The following is a 19,562-nucleotide window of genomic DNA, read 5'->3' as shown; positions in this document are numbered from 1 at the left end:
CAGCCTCTTTTTTTTTTCCTTTAAGACAGTGATGTTTTTATTGAGCAATTAAGAAATAAAACAATACTATGAGGATCTGGAATTGCTTTCTGCAGAACAAATCATAATGTCATTGCTTTCTCATGTCCCTTATTAGGATACTATTTTCCAGAATGTGACTCTGGATATAAATAACACATACCTGGTTTTGCTTGTAGGTCTAGAAGTCTGCCAACCTCTGGAAATTCTACATTGGTACCCAGCTGATGGAGAGACTAAAGCCAGCTGTGCACCACATGTTTATCAAATTCTATTTTGCCCACTTATTCCAGAATGGGAGCATCTTGGTAGGAGATCTCTACAGCTATGGGACACTATTAGTAAGTGTTCTGTTTTTATAATATGGATATGAATTTAAGTGCATTTCTGGTTTGTGCCTTACCCATATATTTTCTGGTTAGAGCTTTAGTTGGAGTGCTAAACAGGGGCAAAGTCCTTGACTTGAAATTTCATTAATCCTCATCCAACTCAGGATACCATTTGCATTGTTTCTAGAATGCCATTAACCTCTACAAAAATACCCCCAAAAAAGTGATGCCCCAGGCTCTCGTCATCTCTTTCGCTATCAGGATGCTCTACATGATTGAACACGTCCACAGCTGTGAGATCATTCACGGAGACATTAAGCCAGACAATTTCATACTGGGAAACAGGCAAGTGTGGACCTCTGAACAGGGTTCTTTCCTGAACATCTAGCAGCCCTTTGTCATTTGTGCTCATTTCCTGTCCTGAATTGTATTTAATCTAGGTTTTTGGAACAGAACGATGAAGATGACGATTTGTCTACTGGTTTGGCACTTATTGACCTGGGTCAGAGTATAGATATGGAACTTTTTCCAAAAGGAACTGCCCTTACAGCAAAATGTCAAACATCTGGCTTCCAGTGTACTGAGATGCTCAGTAACAAACCATGGAACTACCAGGTACGGACCTAAAGTAAGAGGTTTGGAAAATTTTCCTCTGTTGTACCTACCAGATTTTCCAAATGAATTTGGAATCTTGTTAGTTTGAACTGGTCTCTTGGACACAGTTGAAGAAGAGATGGGGGCCAGGAACGTGGCTTAGAAGTAGGGCACTTGCCCAGTAAGCATGAGGTCCTGGGTTGACTCTGTAGCATTCAAAGGGAGAGAAGGTAGTAAAGGAGAGATGGGACTTAAGGCTCAGGGGAAGGGAGGGATGAAATTCTGTTCCTGAAGAGTACACTTTTCTTATTATTCACAAGAAGGAAAGCAGATATGTTCTGAGTTTGACCCTAGGAAAGGTATTTAATGATCTGTGAACCCTTCAGAACGAAAGTCTGCCAATTCTACTTTATATGTGCCTGTAACAGATATAAACTGCATTAGAGTATGTCACTCTCTTCCCATTTACCTTGACTTTACCCCTCAGTGTTGGCCGGGGTGGTAGGAAGGGGGGTGCAGAACTTGGTGCCCCTAATCCTCTCACCCTGAGCATCAACTGGCACCTTAGTAGGAGGTGCTGTATTGCGATTGGGCAGAGGGGCTGCTTGGTGCACCAGTGCTTGAGCAGATCACAGTTAATGCCGTGAACTTGTGCCCGGGAACTAAAAACCCAGCTCTCATTACTTAAATAAAAAGGTGACAGATTATTGATATTATCTTATCTTTTGCAACAATATAAATTATTTAAATGAAAAGGCTTGTGATCATAAAGCAGAATGTAAAGTTTAGCTGATTGAAGCTGTTCTTTAAAAATAAAAATACAGAATGCCAGTTTATGTATTCACAATCTGACCTTTATCTGTGAAATAGATTTGAACAGTCAGACCAAACATGACATTCTATGTCAAAGCATCTAAGAGCCAAAGAGGAGGTAGCTGGGTGACATTAATGCCAGGTATCTTGGTTGTCATGCTAGGGTAACTGTCTTCAATTCCACACATCGTATGGGAATGGACCTGGAGACTAGAATACAGTGATTCGAGGGTCAGGTCATATATTTTACCTGCTAGTACTAGTAGTCTTTCATTGAAGTTTTTAAGTAGTTACGAAAAAAATGCAAATATTTCAAATATAACTTTATGCAAAATTTACCTGAAATAACTGGGTTTGATTTTGAACAGACTATTGAAACTCTGTGTATGTATATCCATGTAAAAGTTTTCCTTTTTGTATTCTATGTATATCTTCTTAAGCTGTATTTTACAAATGATGCTTTGGAAATGGATTTGTACCACTATTAATAGGTTTTTATGTTTTTCTTTCAGATTAAGTCAAGGCCAAGTCGTGTTTCCTTGATCCTCACCCTGTGGAGCTGTAAGATGATTCCTCTCCCAGGAACGAGCATCCAGGTGCTCAGCAGACATGTTTGCCTCTGTCTGTTTGATGGCAGTAAGGTAAGCTCACTGAGTTGAACCATCTCACACAGGATGATGGAGAAGCCCTTGTGTGGTACCACACATTAAATGTGGAGTGCGCTGTGTGTGTGAGTGTGTGGTACCGCAGTAGGTTAACCCTGGCTCTTCAGTGTGTGATGTTGGTACACACACACAGTTAACCCATCTGGGCCTTAGATTTCTTCACTTATGAGAGGGACTGGTACCTGTCTTCTAGTGTTGTGTACAGTTCAGGTCTAAGTATAGAGCATTGCATTTTTGAAAATGCAATGTATATCCAGCTCCCCAGGCAAGATATGGAGCATCGCCATTTCCCGTGAGGTCTCCTGGAATCCTTTTCTGCTCAACTCTTCCCTGATTCCTAAAAGACCATTTTTTACCTAATACCAAATGATAGTCTGAATGACTTCTAAAAAAATAATGTATCTTTCATGAGATGTAGCTTAAGTGGTGCTTAGGTAGAAATTCGTAGCTTTAATTGCATATACTAGAAAGAGGGAAGGTTTAAAATCAGTGATCTAAGCTGGGAACTTAAGAGACTAGAAATTGAAAAGTGAGTTAAACCTAAGAATGTAGAAAAAAGGAAATAACAAAGAGTAGAAATTAATGAAATAGAAAACAGATGGACAGAAGAGAAAATCAATGGAGATGAAGGTTGATTCTTTGAAGAGGTTAATAAAATTGAAAGATGCCCAGAAAGACTGACTAAAAAGAGTGAAAGAAAGCCGGGCGAGGTGGCACATGCACACCTGTAATCCCAGCAGCTCTGGAGGCTGAGATAGGAGAATCGCAAGTTCAAAGCCAGCCTCAGCAACAGTGAGGTGCTAAACCATACAGTGAGACCCTGTCTCTAAAAAAAAAAAAAAAAAAAAATAGGGCTGGGGATGTAGCTCAGTGGTTGAGTTCAATCCCTGGTACAAAATAAAAAAAACAAAACAAAAAACAAATTATCAATATCTCCCATTGAAATAGAAACATCATTACTGATCCTGCAGACACTGAGGACAATAAGGGATATTACAAGGAATTGTATGCCAGTAAATCTGACAACATTGATGAAATAGATAATTTTATAAAAAACCATAATTTACTGAAACTGACATAAGAAGAAATAGAAAATTTGAATTTCTGTTTTAAAGAAATTACAACTTCAATTAAAAAAATTCCTACAATGAAAAATCCAAGTCCTTATGGCTTCACTCTAGTGACTTCCCGCAAACATTTAAGGAAGAAATAATACCCATCTTATGCAAACTCTTCCAAAGAATAGGAGAAAACATTCCCTAACGTATTTCCTAAATCTAGGAAAAACATGACACCAAATGATGACATTACAAGACCAGTATCCTTCATGGATATAGAAACTAAAATCCTAAACAACATTCTCAAGTTGGATCTAGCAATTTATAGAAAGGACAGTAGGTCACGACCAGCTGGAATTTCTCCCCATGTTCAGATGTACACACCTGTGCATCCAGCATTGGACATGCGAAATTGTAATGTTATTTCATCATATTAGTAGACAAGAAAAAATCATGTGAACATCTCAATAAACAAAGAAAAAACATTGACAAATTCCAGTGCCCATTCACGAGTTTTAAGAAATCCCCTACAAACTAGGAACAGGTGGGAACTTCCTCAAATTTATAAAGAACAAGAAAAACCTGAATTTCTCTCATTGACAGTGAAATGTAGAATTTTTTTTTTTTAGTCTAAGATTAAGAACAAGTCAAGGATGCTAAGAAATAAAAAGATAACTCAGTTTTTTAAATGAGCAAAAACTTGAACAGGCCCTTCAAAAAAGAAAACATGAGAAACCAATAGGCATATAAAAATATACCTAACATGTAATACATTATTAGGGGAATGTAAGAGTTACAGTGAGAGACCCACTTAGATGCTCCTTACAAGAAGCCCACCTTAAATAGAAAAGGTAAGTTAAAGGGAGGAGGGTTCACTATTCAAGATATTAATGTCCGGCTGGGAATGTGGCTCTGTTGTTGAGTGCTTGCCTGGCATCTGCAAGGCCCTGGGTTCAACTCCCAGTGCATTAAAAAAAAAAAATGTCAAACAAAGTAGATACATACCCAGTCACCCCATGTTAGAGCTTCAAAACACATGACCTAAAAATTGATGGAACTGAAAAAAGAAATGGGAAAAGCCACCATTATAATTGGAAACTTCACTACTGTTCTCTTAGGAATATAGAACAAGCAGACAGAAGATGAGAAAGGATATTAGGAATTGATTAACCTATTGACAAACTAGGTAGGATCAGTATTGAGCAGCACTTCACCTCTAAACAGTAAGAAGCATGTTGTAAGTGCATGTGGAATATCCACCAGTCTACACAGGTGGACCTGGGTCAGAAAATAAACCCCAACAAGTCTAAAATAGAGTTGAGAGCCAGGTATCGTATGGCCTTTGAGCACATGAGATTAAGCTAGATATCAGTAACAGAAAGATCCGTGGGCAAAGTCTTCAAATGCTTGGAAATTAACAGATTTCTAAATAATCAATGAGTCAAAGGGAAATTAGAAAATATTTTGTACTAATCACAAAGTGGAAGTGAAACAGACAGTCTGGTAGATGTCAGCTAAAGCCTAGTTAGAGGGGTTCCCAGAGTGGGTGGGAGCCGCAGAAGAGCTCCTCACAGCCTCACCCCCTGAGCTGAGGAGCCCCAGGCCTCCATGGGATGTGCAGGCAGAGGCCCTCTGGGGAGGGGACTCCAGGGGGAGCAGGTGGCCGCCAGTGTGGAATCCTGACAGGGAGTGTCTGGAAGGCAGGCAGTGTGAGAAGCAGTGCGCGTCTGTCCTAAAAACAGCAGAGGGCACTGAAGGAGGTGACATGATGAGATTCATGTTCTAGAAAGATCTCTGGCTCCTCTCCGAAGAATAAATAGAAAAGGTAAGTTAAAGGGAGGAGAGGGCAGCCAGAGGGGACTCAAGTGGACCACTGGGGGCAGGGCCCTGGCATGGCAGGCAGAGGACAATAGGCATCATCTTGAAGAAGCAAAAATCTGGATCCAGCTTGCTTAGGATTGCCCCTGGCGCTGGCATTTGCACAACATGGGACCTTGACCTTGCTCTCAGGCTCCTCCTCTTGTACCTCCTGGGATCAATGTGAGCAAACTGGGTTATTATAAGTAAAGCATGGAGAACAACACATGGAGCATAATAAGTGCAACCAAAAGAGTGATGACGATTACAGCTTGGGTGGAGATCAGGTCGGGGGAGATGCAGGAGGCGGGAATCAACAGGATTGGTGGTGGGCTGAGTGTGGAGGGTGGAGGGAGAGCAGGTGTGGAGCGGGCAGTAGGTCTCAGACATCCACCCCTGGATAGACCATGGTCACACGCACACAGGTAGGGAGGCCTCGGGGAGGACTGCGTGTGGCGCTGCCCTGGTGGTTTTCTTCCACCTGAACTTGGAGTAAGGGTGACCACAGGGCTACTGTGCACAAAAGCACCACCGCAAACGCGCCAGGAGGTGTCAGCAGTGACCAAGAAGAGAGGACCTGCTGTACTCTCCTGTTCTCACGTGAGAACCGAAAACAAAAACTAGAATTTCACTTTAATAACAGAAAATATGGGATTCATTTTATATCCAGATCCTAGAAGTTCATTTATGAAATTAATTTTTATCAGAGTTCGAAATCGAGAAGTTTTGCATCACATTTAATAGTTAGAAAATTGCATTATTTGCTCTTTGAAGGCTTCTTTAACAAATCTAGCCTATTACAAAGGAAAGCTCTGTTGTCGAGCCTGGGCAGTGCCAATCCAGGACTCCCTCCCAGCACCCACCGTCCTCGCAGGGCAGGTGCACCCACACCTTCAGCGTCGGGGGGAGCCTCAAGCCTCTGGGTCTGCTGCCTGCTTTTCTTTTTTGTTTTATTTTCTAGGGCTGGGAGGGAGCCCGGCTTTGTTCTCTCTCCCTGTTGTCCTCTGTTCTCTTTCCTCCTTCTTGCGTGTGGTTTATTCGTTTCTTAGAACTCCATTCTGAATTATCCGTGGTGTTGAGTGGTCTCTCTGGGTGGCTTCCTGGGTGCTTGCTGTAGGTGTCATTTTATACACCCAGCTAATCACAGTGACCACAGGCAGCGTTCTGGTTGGAGAGAGGCAGAGTCTGTCCCTCTCTCTAATTCTCTTTGTCCTCATTCACTCACAACTGACTTGTACATTTCCTCTACATACACTGAAACCACATCATCCAGTCTTACAATTTTTGCTTTAACCATCAACTGAGAAATTAGTAGTATTTAATCAGATCTTTACTGTTCCCATTGATCTCCTTCCTGATGTTCCAAGATTGCTTCTTTAGCTTGTCTCTTCTGTACAGAGAGTGTCCTTTAACCATCCCTTCAGGGTGACAGATTCTCTTAAACTAGCTTTATCTGAGTATCTGTCTCCCTTCCTTCCTAAAGGACCTTTCCACTAGATGTGGGACTCTGGATTGACAGTTCTTTTCATCTACCACTTAAACACCGTGGTGCCAACTCTTCCTGGCCTCTGGTTTCTGCCGAGACACCCACTGCCATCTGAGTCATTCCCCTGGCTTAACCTGGCTGTTTTTCTCTCTTGCTACCTTCAGTGTATTTTTTTTTTTCCTGTTTACTTTAGAAGTGTGGTGTACCTGGCACAAATCCTTTTGGATCTCCCCTGTTTGGAATTTGCTCAGCTTCTTAAATCTGTCGGTTTCTGTCTTTGGCTGAAATTGGGGATTTTTCAGCCATTATTTCCTACAGTACCTTTTAAACTCCTCTCCTCTGGGACTCTGATGACACAAGTGTTAGATCTTCTGTTTTAGTCCTCTAGGCTTCTGAGGTTTCTACCTAAAGTGTCACTTCCTCTTCTAGTAAGCATATCTCAGATATTGAGTATTCACTTGATGTGGTTTATTACTGTCACAAGGGCACAAATGTGAATCTATTTTATCAGCTCCTTCATTGTTTTATTAATAAGTATTGGGACCATTGTTTTCACTGTTTGAAAAGTTAGATGCATACTATATTGGATGAAGAAAGAAACCCAGATCTTACAGAACTGCATGAAATAAAAAATGGAAGCCCCTCCTCTCCCTCTGCCCTGACCAATATAGCCACTGGTAATTATCTGGGACTAAGAGGGTGATGTTTCAAAGAACTTCCTACAGCCTGATCTGAAATCGGAAAATCTTTCAGGTCCTGAGCAACATTCACACTGTGAGGGCCACGTGGCAACCCAAAAAGCCCAAAACCTGGACCTTTCTCCCCAGGTAAGAAATGTGCTGAGTAGCAGAACAGGAAACACCCTGCTTTCCTCCTAGGCGACCAGCAGTTAAGACCTAAGAGGAGGCTGTGGAAGCATCACATTCAGCACAGAGCACATGTGAACCCTTAGATTCTTTACTGTTCTAGGAGAACTTTGATTAAAGTTATTTGTGTTTCTGACTCACCAAGGTTATAATTCCAATGAATCATCCTATTCATTGGATTTCAATTTTAGGAAATGCCCATTTGATGAAAAATGCAGACAAGAAGATAAAATTTAGGAAGTGAAGTGTTTTTCAGAAATGGAGTCTTACAACTGCACTAATGACAGTTGTGTTTTCCTCTGATGAAATGAAAGGTGCCGCCTAGGGAACCAGTACACTCTGGACTGTCAGAACTGGGATGAGGTTAAGGTTTCTACCACTGAGTCAGTCTCGCAGGGATGGATGCTAGTGAATCCAAGATGTCTCTCTGTTCTTTTAATAATACAAATTGTCTGTAGTTCACCTACTTCCACCCCCAGGTTTCATTACTTGAGTGTTTACTTCCCTCCCTCAACTAACTCCCTTTGTTACTGCACCCTAATTACCCTTCTCCTAATAAAGATCTTAACACAAATGGGGGTTCCTTGAGAGGGCACTGGCTGTGAGTGAGGCCCGCAGCTTGCTGGGTGCCGCAGGCATCCTTGCTTGACTACAGCACAATGCCTGAAAGTGAGCGTGGCCTCCTGACCTCCTGACCTCCCTGCCTCCAGGGAGACACACCACATATCTTTGGGTCTGTCATTTCACAGTTCTGTGATGCACAGCTGTGTGTCATGCTTTCTCAGGATATAAAGGTGAGCTTTGGGAGGAATAACAAAGTGCTTGTCACCTTCCTGAATGAACTGAGGTATCCGTTACGTGCCCACTTCTTCCTAGTGCATGAGGGTTTACTTGTATGTCAGTGGGGAAGAAACACAGGTGCAAATAATAAGAATGCTCTCTACTTAGGATGCTCTAGCCACGCACAGGCCCTTGGGTCCCTGGTTTATTCAATCCTTAGAGTGGCCCTGTGGGGCGGGCGCTATGGATTACTCTGATCAGGCAGGCTGTGAGGATATGGGTCTCCAAGCGCTTTGGGAAACACAGAGGAGAGGGAAGTTAATTCTAGCCCTTGAGCCTCAGGAGGTTTTGTAAAAGAAAACTAGACCTCAAAGACGGGGTAGGGTTTTATAGGCAAGAAGGGGGGGATGGATGCTGTGTAGGGAGAGGGGTGGGAGGAGCCCAAGGGGAGGGGGCCTGTTCCAGGCAGGCATCAGGAAAGCCCAGCAGACATGTGTGCCCAGCCACTCAATTCTGTTTAAAATGAACAGCGATTGGCATAAAAACCTTACAGCATATGCCAAGTGGGCCTTGAGCACCTTGGGGTGGTTTGCTGCACAGGTTGTATGTTAGCCCTGCTCGGAGAAAAGTAAGTGAAGAGAAAGGTGTTTCCCTCAACAAGGGAGCTGAGTGTGTTTACCAAGTCAGTGGTGTGGATGGGTCAGTCCGTCTGCTCTTAACTTTCCTTAAGAGACCTTTGTGGTAATGCAGAGGCACAAGCCTTGTGCCTTGGACGGGGCAGAACGCCCCTTCCCACTGTGCACTGTGGTCAGTAACCCATGTTTCTTTATCGTTCCAGGTCACTGGCTTCTTGCCATGCTTGCTCCATGGCGACTGTTTTATCAGGTCCAATTCTTCATCTCCAGACCTGGGAATATTATTTGAACTTGGAATTTCTTCGCAATGTATGTCAGACGCAAGATAAATGTCACTTTATAATATACCAGTTAAAAGGGAATTGGCAGGCCTTGTGCCATGGTTCAGGCCTGTGATTTCAGCGACTCAGGAGGCTGAGCAGGAAGATGGCAAGTTCAAAGCCAGCCTCAGCAACTTTGAGAGGACCTAAGCAACTTAGTGAGACCCTGTCTCTAAATAAAAAATTCAAAGGGATGGGGATGTGGCTCAGTGGTGAAGCACCCCTGGGATCAGTTCCCCCCCCCCAAAAAAAAAGGAGTGCTGGAGTGTGTGTGTCTGTGAGTGAAGTCCTGGAGGGTTTCCCTAGGTGGGATTTTCATCTCTGGTGGAACGAGCTGGCAGTGCTCATGATTCTTATGCAGTGCTGCTTTCTCAGTGGCATTTAAGATGAACAGGACCTGCTTACATGTGTAGCACCAGTGAACGCCAGAGCTCCTAAAGAATGGAAATTCAGAACAGAAGGGGTTTTCAGAAAGTGATCAGAAGCACCATGGCACTTCAACCCCAGGACCCAGTGCACCTGGCCCTGCAGTCAGCAATTCTTATTGAGAGACCTGGCCAAGTGGCGGTTCTGTGCAGGGAACACCAGAAGCATGGTGTCATGTGAACTGCTGGAGCCGAGGCGTGGCCATGCTAGCAGCCCTCCATCTCCCACCCCCTAGCAGCATCTGAATGCAGTATAGGAACCCGGCCCCTCGTAGCCCAGAGCCACCACAGGTACCCTGTGTACTGCATCATCCTGGGTTTCTTTAGGACAAGTAAACCCAGGGGAGTCGCAGATGAGTCAGAGCGAGGAGAGGAGCAGCCCGGAGCCAGGCCCAGTGGCCTCTGGCAGTGGACAGTGGGGCAGACTTCCAGGTGTCAAGGCCTTTGCATGCTGAATCCCCACAGTCCACTGCAGGGAGACAGAGCTTGCTGATTCAGGAGCACCCATGTGCCTCTGGGTGATGCCACAGGAAGTGCTCAGCTCCTGAGGCACCTGTTGGCACATCAACAGTTTCAGGGATTTTCAAGGGAAATTTTGACAAAAGGTGAGCATCACTTAAAGTGCCACCTCTGCTGTACCGTGGGACCCACCACGTTTCATTTGATTTTCTGGGGCAGAACTGCTTAGCCCTAAGCGGGGATACTGGCCTTGTTCCTTTCAGGGGCTTGCATGTGCTTATAATTTTGACTCGTTCAGATGTTGTTTCTCAGACTTGTTTTATTTCCCAGTCAACGGGTGAGAGAGGAGAGTTGAGTTGCGGCTGGGTGTTTCTCAGGCTCTTCGATGCCAGTGGCGTTCCAATACCAGCAAAGTAAGTGCTCTGCGAATTCCTAGCAGTTGTGTGATTTTGTAGAAGTTCTTTTTTTAGGATCAAGGAACTCAGGTTTGTTCTGTTGGCATGTCAACAGCTTTTGGGGCGAGGGCTTTTAATGTTGATTTTAGTGTTGTATAAAGTAGTGTATGAAAGCAACACACACACCCTCACCCAGAGAGGGAGAAGGACACATAGGACATGTTCTAGAATATGCTTGCACTGTCTGCCTGCTGGGACTGTTCCCTGAAGTACTGGCACATTCCACCATGCTGAAAACAGTGCAAAAGCTAAGTCCAGGGTCCCCAGGTCCTCTGTGAATCTGTGTAGGACATTGAAATTATAGCAGTTTTTTTAATATTTATTTTTTAGTTGTAGTTGGACACAGTACCTTTATTTATTTATTTTTATGTGGTACTGAGGACTGAACCCAGGGCCCCGCACTTGCTAGGCAAGTGCTCTACCTCAGCCCCGGCCCTCCTGTAAGCAAATTTAAACTTTAAAAGCACAGTGCAAGCTAGAAGCAAATATCCTCATGCATACCACAAAGTTGGAATGTTGTTAGCCCTAACGTAAAAAGAGCCCTTGAAAACTAATAAGTAAAAGATCATCTGAATTTGTATTTATTTATTTATTGGTTCCAGTGATTGAACCCAGGGGTGCTTAACCACTGAGCCACATCTCCAGTCCTTTTTATTTTTTATTTTGAGACAGAGTCTCGCTGAGTTAGTTAGGACCTCACTAAGTTACTGAGGCTGTCTTTGACTTGTGATCCATCTGCCTCAGCCTCCCAAGTCACTGGGATCATAGGCATGTGCCTCCTCACCCAGCTCATCTGAATTTTTAAATGGGGAAAATAAAGATCTAAGTCTAGGATATAAACAGGACATTCACAGAGGGCTACAGATGGACAAGCAGTAGGGAGGATGGTGATCAAGATTCTAAATTTGTCATTACGGAAACTCAGGGTGCTGGGTCCCACACTGCCTGTATAACAGGAGGTATGCGCCATAGTGTCCAAATTCCCCCCACCTTTAATCTGGGGAAATAATTCCTACCCCACAAGCTCCTGGTGAGGATTAACTTGGATAACATGCCCTGCACAGCCTCCTTACCACTGAACCCTAGTTTCTAATTTCATCCTAGCCGGAGCAGGAGGGGCGCCCCATTATCAGGAGTGAATACAGAAACTCAAGTTTCTTATGATTCTTTAAAAAATATGTTCAGGGTTTTCACTTATACTTAGAAGAAAAAAATAAGGAAACATCCAAAATTCCACCTTGGCAAAGTGAGGTCCCAGTTATTTCCTAGAAGGTGGAGCTCGGTCGATAGGGAAGCATTCTGATGTGTATTGTGAGGCACAGGGAGTCACAGGGTGGGTGACAGTCAGGGCAGGAGACTTACTGAAGTAGAGGGAAGGACAGAGGAATTTTTCACTTTTTACGTGTCCTGTCTATGCCATTCCAACATTTTTCTTAAATATTTATTTTCTAGTTATCGGTAGACACAATATTTTTATTTTTTATTTTATGTGGTGCTGAGGATCGAACCCAGTGCCTCACGCATTCTATGCAAAGTGTTCTACCTCCAAGCCACAACCCCAGCCCCCATTCCAACATTTTACAACGATCTATGTTACTGTTTTATTTTAAAAATCATATAAATTCATAATGGGTTAATTTCAAATATTGATTCAACACATTTAAAAACAGTAATTACTTGCTATTAACAAGTCATTCAAGTCAAAACATCTTTATTTTTATTTGTTTATTTTTATGTGGTGCTGAGGACCGAACCCAGTGCCTCACGTGTGCAAGGCAAGTGCTCTACCACTGAGCTACAGCCTCAGGCCCATCTTAATAACAGAAATCTTTCTCATTTTCATATAAGTACATTTCCTGTGTTGATGCTTGGGACAGAGTCTCTTTGCTGAGATGACACCCCATGGAAGGGTCAACACTGTCATTCTCATCCATCAATGAGACATAATTAGAATGAATACATTTGTGCTAAAAATGTTTCACTTCTGGTTCAGGTGTCTACGGAATGCCCGCCATGCGCAGCCATCATAGTATGTTATTCCTTCACAGGACTTACGAGCTCTTCTTGAATGGTGGCACTCCTTATGAAAAAGGTGTTGAAGTGGACCCTTCAGTGTCCAGAAGAGGTACTGCAGTGGTGCGCTGCCTTCTGTCAGCTTTCCGTCACTGTGACAACGTACCTGAGATAATCAACTTCAGAAGAAAGAGGTTTATTTTGCTTCACGGGTTTCCGTCCATGATTGCTTGGCCGTTTCTTTGAGCCTGTGACATCAAGGTGGGAGCACATGGCAGAGGAGGCCTGTTCATCTCATGGTTGCCAGGACTCAGAGGAAGGGTTGGGGTCCAGTATCTTCAACTGACCAGTGTCCTAGCCTCCTCCCATAAGGCCCCATCTCTTAAAGGTCCCACACCTTCTCCCTCAGTGCCACAGGCTGGTGACCAGGCCTTTAATTTGTGGGCCTTTGGGGAACACCTCAGATCCAAACCGTGGCACCTCCTTTTCCTTAAAGATGAAACAAATGGCAGAGGCTTCAGAGAAGGCAGCCGTATTCCAGTAAGCATGACAGTTTCTACTTGGATTCCCATGTTTTAAGATGTGCCATTTGGTGATGTGATCTTAGTCATTTTTATCTCAGTGATTGTTATTTTGGTAGCACATGTAAGACTATAATGTTGAAAATTGTGAGAAATGGGGCCCTGCGTTAGTTCTGTCGCTGAACGCTGAGCTGATGCTGTGGCAGGTACAGAGTGAGTGAAGCCGGCTTCCTCAGAGATGGCCCATTTCAGGGTCAGGGCGTGTAGGCATTGAAATCGTGACATGCATGCCACCTCACCCTCCAGGAAGATGGAGCACCCGTCAGTATGTCTGTTGGCCAGGGGACACCAGGGAAGGGAGTGGAGGGCAGCACAGATGGGCCCTCCCTCGGGAAGCTGTGGGCTGACGGCTGGAGCCCCCTCGCACGCCTCAGCCCTCCCGTCCTTGTGTGGTCCAGGACACCAACCCAGGCTGCTGCCCCAGTGGCAGGCTCTCTCCTCCTTGGAACAGGAAGGAGTTGGGGTTTGGGGTGTAGGTGCTTCTTCCTGGGGCCGCATGTGCCCTTCCCCCTTTCCCTGCGTGCTGCTGCGGCCATCTGCCCTAGTGGCCAGGGGTGCTGTAGGGAGGCCGCAGGTGTCTGTCACCGCCAGGTCTCTTCTGACAGCCGGAGGGATGTGGGCGCCTCCTGCCTGCTATAACCACCAGTTGTGCTGACCTGTCACTTAATAGTCTTAACAAATAGTCTTACCCGTTCCGAGCGCTGACAGCTGTGGGTCTGTTTCTGTTTGACAGCGCAAGGCAGTGTTTTCCAGCAGATGATGACCATGCGGAGGCAGCCTCAACTCCTGGTGAAACTGAGGTCTCTCACCCAAAGGTCATGGAGCATGCTCAGGTGCGTCCCGCTTCCCGGGCAGTGACCGCGGGGCACTCGGCCCCAGGTCGCATCTGCCTTGGGTCCCCCCTGCTTGGCTGTCTCTTGTCATTTACTTTTTACCTAATTAATTATTTTTGCCAAAGAGCAGAAGAGAAATAGAAAAATAATAAAGCTTAGCATCATTTACTCTTCTTTAACACTAAGCTCAAGTGACAGACTTGGTAATAAATCCTTCAGCTACTTTTGAACAAATGAGACTTACCAATGCCTGGGCCTATCTTCAGGGAAATCTTTTTTTACTTGTTCTTTTTGGTTTTATAGGACAGGAGAATGTATTTTGACATATCCTACATACATGGTGTGCGACTTCCCATTCTTGTGGTTGTACATAGTGTGGAGTTCCACTGGTCGTGGGTTCATATGTGAACACAGGAAAGTGACGTCCCACTCATTCTGCTGTCTTTCCTATTTCCAGCCCCTCTCCCTCCCCCTCACACTCTTTGTCTAATCCAATGAACTTTTCTTCTTCTCTCCCCTCCTCTTCCCTTATTGTGCATTTGCATCTGCATATCAGAGAGAACATTTGGCCTTTGGTTTTTGGGGACTGACTAGCATATTTTACTTAGCATGATAATCTCCAGTTTCATCCATTTATTGGCAAATGCTAGTTTCCTTCTTCTTTAGGCTAAGTAATGCTCTCTTGTGTGTATAGATACCACATTTTCTTCATCCATTCATCTGTTGAAGGGCACCTAGGTTGGTTCTGTAGCTTGGCTACTGTGAATTGAGCTGCTATAAACACTGATGTGGCCAAGTTACTACAGTATGAACTTTTTTTTTTATGTTAGGTTTATTTAGGTTTGACTTGCATGCAGTAAAATTTATGATTTGGGGGTTGCAGTTTCTGGAGTTTTGACAAATGTACCGATCACGTGACAATCACCACAATCCAAAGAATATTCCCTTTGCTCTCAAAGGTTCTTTTGTGTCCCTCTGTTGTCAGCTCCCAGCTCTGGACTTGGGGAAGCACTCCTCAGTTTTTTTCCCCAGCACTTTAGCCTTTCCCAGATGCCGTAGGTGGATTCATGTGGCCTGCGGCCTGCAGCCTCTGAGTCTGGCGTCTTGGACCATCATACATCTGAGGCTCGTCCACGCTGTTGCCTTTGTTAGTGATTTGTTCCTGTTCATTCTGTATGGTAACTGCTGCATTTGATGGACATGCCACCATGTGTTTATCATCCTCTAGTTGGTGGTCATTTGGGTTTTTCTAGGTTTGGGTAACTATAAATAAACCTGCTCTAAATATTTGCATACACGTTTCTGCGTGTGTGGACGTGAGGCTCCCTACATCTCAAGTAGGACTGCCTAGCAGAGGGTTTGTTGTTACATCTGGTGTTGGTCTGGCTGCTTCCCTGAACGCCTGTGCCATTGACCCTCTCCCCCTCTCTGTGCACGGGTTTCAGTGATTCCGTGTTCTTGGCAGCATATGATATGATTTTTCTGTTTAGACCAGTTTAAAAAGGGAACAGCAGTTTCTCACCATGGTTTCATTTGCCTTTTCCTGGGGAGATCCCAGAGCTTCCAGTTCTCACTGGATCCCCTGTAGTCATGTAACCTTCTCTCAGGGTTTCAGTGGCTGCCTCTTTAAAATGGGGATAATAGCAATGTCAATTCCCTCCAGCTCTAATGAGGTTTAATTGAAAGCAAGTATATAAAACACTTAGTCCATATTTATAGTCCGTGGCTATAGGGAAACACAATGGTGTTGGCTATAATTGTCTATATCATAATTATTTTATATCCAAATAAATGTCAGTGCACATCAGGTAGATACATGCTGCCATTTCCTGAAATTTGTTCAAATGAAGAGGATTGAGGAATTTAAAACAGATGTTAACCGATTGGAGGGATGAGAGGGCCTTCCTCCAGGTCACACAGGGGACAGGAGACGGTGAGCCTGATGCAGGTTGGGGAGCAGCAGGGGAAGCAGACTGAGTGGTGGCTTCGCCCCTGGGTCAGGGCCTTGCTTTAAATATCCCCTGTTCCTTCTCCAGAGCTGACAGGTGCTTGTCATCACACACGGGTGTTGAGTCTTTCAGTAACTGTTAATAACGTGGTCCTGGGGATTAATCTCTCTTTACCTGCCCCGCCTCTTTTTTCTTTCCTGGATGTTCGTGGCCCTTTTTTGGCAAATCTTTTCTCAGAAAAATTGTGTTTTTTTCCCAGTGTGAGGAGAAGCAGCACAGTAGCGGTCTTTGTCAGGGGCCAGCCGGACCCATGGGGCCTAGTTCTCCCTCTTGCTGCTGCTGCCAGCCGCTCCTCCGGGAGCCCAGGGCACCCCCGCAGCCCTGTCAGCACAGCGCTTCCGGCAGTTTCTGTGGCTCCAGATACTAGCTTTTAAGTCCCTTCACCATCTCAAGGTCAGGTTTGACTGTGGTGCAGGGGGTGGATGAAACTAGGAGCACTCTTCTGTGTGTTGGCTTACTAAGAAGGGCCCTGGGTCCTTGTCCCCAACCTCAGGGACTGAGGCTCTCGCTTGAGTGTAGTGCACACGGGCACCCAGACCTTTGGTATCAGAGCATGCCTCTCAGGCGCCCTGCTGCTGCCGCCCCTGCCCCTTACCCAGACTTGGGCTGTCCTGGCATTGCCTCTGCACATGGCGGGATCCTGCCGTGTGCGTCCCTGGTGATGCTAAGGGTGGGTTTGGGCACCCTGCTGTTGTGACCCAGGGACAGGCTGGCTCACGGACAGCAGGCCATGGCAGTGAAACCAGAGGCCCTAGGCCTTTCCAAAGCCGTGGACCATGGGCTGCGGTGTACATAGGTCAAGGTCAGGGGCCAGATGTGAACTTTAGGATGTTGCTGCCCTGCCTGAGCACCTGGAGGGGCAAAGGCAGGACTGACCCAACTGGGCATCCTCGCCACCCATCCTGCTACCTACAGAGAGAAGGGAGCGAGTGTGGCACCTGCAGGCCTCTCCTCTCTTTCCAAGGAGCATCCACCTCCAGCCCCACCTGCCCTGCCTACCAGCTCCACCTTGGCTCAGCCATGTCTCTGCTCCCAGGAGACACGAGGGGTCTTTCCAGGACGCCAGCGAGCACAGAACAGTGGAGCAGCAGCGCCAAGAGCAGGAAGCCCAGTATTTGTCTCAGAGCCCTTTGTCCCCTAGGGCCCTAGCTGCCCCAGCCCACAGCCTTACATGAGTGTAGCCTGTGGGTGTCAAGAGACCTTGAAAATGCGGATGAAGCTGGGCAGACCCCTGCTCCCTGGAGAGAGCTCCAGGGTCCTGCACAGGGGCCCAGAAGACTGTTCAGCGAGCTGGCTGGGCTGGGACAGGCTAGGGGGCGCTGTCATCGTGGCAGGGAGCACACAGGTGTCTCGGGCTCCCCAAGGCTTGGCTTTCTGACTCTGGAGCTGTTTCAGATCTAACTTAGTGCTCTATATTGTTTAGCCTTCTCTCAGGGTTAAATAGGAATTACCTCTCTCGTTCTGGAGCTCTTGTACAAAGGGTTCAATTTGCAGTGATCAGGTTCTCAGCCCCTTAGGGGAGGGGAAGCTCCGAATTTTAACTCTGAGTTCTGAGCACCAAGAAGCGCTGGCCTGTAGAAGGAAGCTACGTGCACGTGTGTGTGGCGGTGCTAGAAATGGACTTCCCTTTGCCTTTTTGATGCATTCTTTTTTCTTTTTTTAATTTTTATTGTTGGTTGTTCAAAACATTACATAGTTCTTGATATATCATATTTCACACTTTGATTCAAGTGGGTTATGAACTCCCATTTTTACCCCGTATACAGATTGCAGAATCACATCAGTTACACTTCCATTGATTTACATATTGCCATACTCGTGTCTGTTGTATTCTGCTGCCTTTCCTATCCTCTACTATCCCCCCTCCCCTCCCCTCCCCTCCCCTCTTCTCTCTCTACCCCCTCTACTGTAATTCATTTCTCCCCCTTGTATTATTTTTCCCTTTCCCCTCACTTCCTCTTGTATGTAATTTTGTATAACCCTGAGGGTCTCCTTCCATTTCCATGCAATTTCCCTTCTCTCTCCCTTTCCCTCCCACCTCTCATCCCTGTTTAATGTTAATCTTCTTCTCATGCTCTTTGTCCCTACTCTGTTCTTAGTTACTCTCCTTGATGCATTCTTTTCCTCTCTTTTAATGCTGTTATATTATTGCTAAAAATAAATAGGATATGACCTACCTGAGGCCCATTCACCCCAATCACAGCACCTCTGCCACCAGAGACTGCTGGTCCCCGTGTGAGGTCAAGAGGATATGTTCTTACTACTTCAACTCAGCTAACCTTTGGTGACACAGAACTTTCTGGCCATCTTAGGTTTGGAAAAGTCAGGAGGTTTCTCTAAAGGAATTTAAAAAAAAAAAAAAAACAGGTAAGCAGCATTGCCTCATGGAGTGGGAAGGTGCCAGAAGGAAAGGCGTGCCCACTGTGGGAGTGCCCAGCCTGCCAGACAGATGAACAGGGAGGTGGGCAGCAAACAGCAAAGGAGGGGGTGAGAAGGAAGGAAGGAAGGAGGGCTCAGCCTTCCCCTGCGCAGCACAGCGACCACTGTTACTCAGCAGCAGCTGGAACACAGGCCATGGGGGCCTGGGGCAGAACAGCCTCTGGAGTCGCAGCATGACTGCTGGGTGCACATGGGGCACTGAGGCTGCCAGTCTTCAGCTCCTAGGTCAGGAGTAGACATGGGAACCTGAGTGGCTTCAAAGAGGGCTGAGGCTGCTCCCGCCTGGAAGTGGGGGAAACTGGCCTGCACCATGCCTTGATGCTTCTGGACAGTGGGCAAGGTGCTGCTCCAGTTCCCAGGAAGCTCAGGAACGGGGATCCCCTCGCTCAGGCCAGCCCAGGGTCACGATCACCGTTTCCTTCCAGCCAGCTGGAAGCCTGAATGTGGCCCCTAGGATAATTGTTCTAAAACTCTGGAGTTAATTAAGATAGAGGATTAATTTATAAAATTAAGATTTCTTTTATAACTTCTGAGTGTAAAAGTGAGTCTCTTATAGGAAAGCATATAGTTGGATCTCGTTTTTGCAGCCACAGGCCTCACTCCTAGGAAGCTGGGGACAGGTGAGGACTCTAGTTAGTTGCTGTCCCGCCTTAGCTCACCAGCTGAGGTGACAGCTCCTCTGGCAGGGCTCCAAGGGCCCCACCTTCCCCAGGGAGACGGGGGCGGGGCCTATGCCAGGGCGGGAACTTGGAGCCTGGTCCCCCACAGCTCAGTGTGGGAGGAGCCCGGAAGTAGTGCCCTGGAGGCGGGGCTGCAGCTCCGGGTGTGGTGGGTCCAGCTCCTGGGATCCAGGAGCGGAGAAGGTGAGCTGGCCAGGAGCGGCCAAGTCTAGACGCCCACAGGAGGTTGGGACCCCAGGAGGACTCT

The 19,562-nt window shown here is 46.0% G+C and overlaps 1 pseudogene across 1 annotated transcript in view; it reads left to right on the top strand.

Moving 5' to 3' along the window:
• LOC144369112 (mitotic checkpoint serine/threonine-protein kinase BUB1-like) overlaps window positions 1-19,562 on the top strand; it is a 79,563-nt pseudogene that overhangs the window by 52,863 nt on the left and 7,138 nt on the right. The window contains exons 20-28 of the transcript XR_013428563.1: window positions 198-359; window positions 535-692; window positions 788-962; window positions 2,267-2,395; window positions 7,574-7,647; window positions 9,305-9,410; window positions 10,636-10,718; window positions 12,809-12,967; window positions 14,088-14,187. The product of XR_013428563.1 is annotated as a mitotic checkpoint serine/threonine-protein kinase BUB1-like (transcript). The remainder of the gene's footprint in view (window positions 1-197; window positions 360-534; window positions 693-787; window positions 963-2,266; window positions 2,396-7,573; window positions 7,648-9,304; window positions 9,411-10,635; window positions 10,719-12,808; window positions 12,968-14,087; window positions 14,188-19,562) is intronic.

The sequence above is a fragment of the Ictidomys tridecemlineatus genome, chromosome 12 (assembly GCF_052094955.1).
Source record: "Ictidomys tridecemlineatus isolate mIctTri1 chromosome 12, mIctTri1.hap1, whole genome shotgun sequence".
Taxonomy (NCBI): Eukaryota; Metazoa; Chordata; class Mammalia; order Rodentia; family Sciuridae; genus Ictidomys; species Ictidomys tridecemlineatus.
Note: the sequence above shows the minus strand (reverse complement) of the source record. Positions and strands in the feature narration are given on the sequence as shown.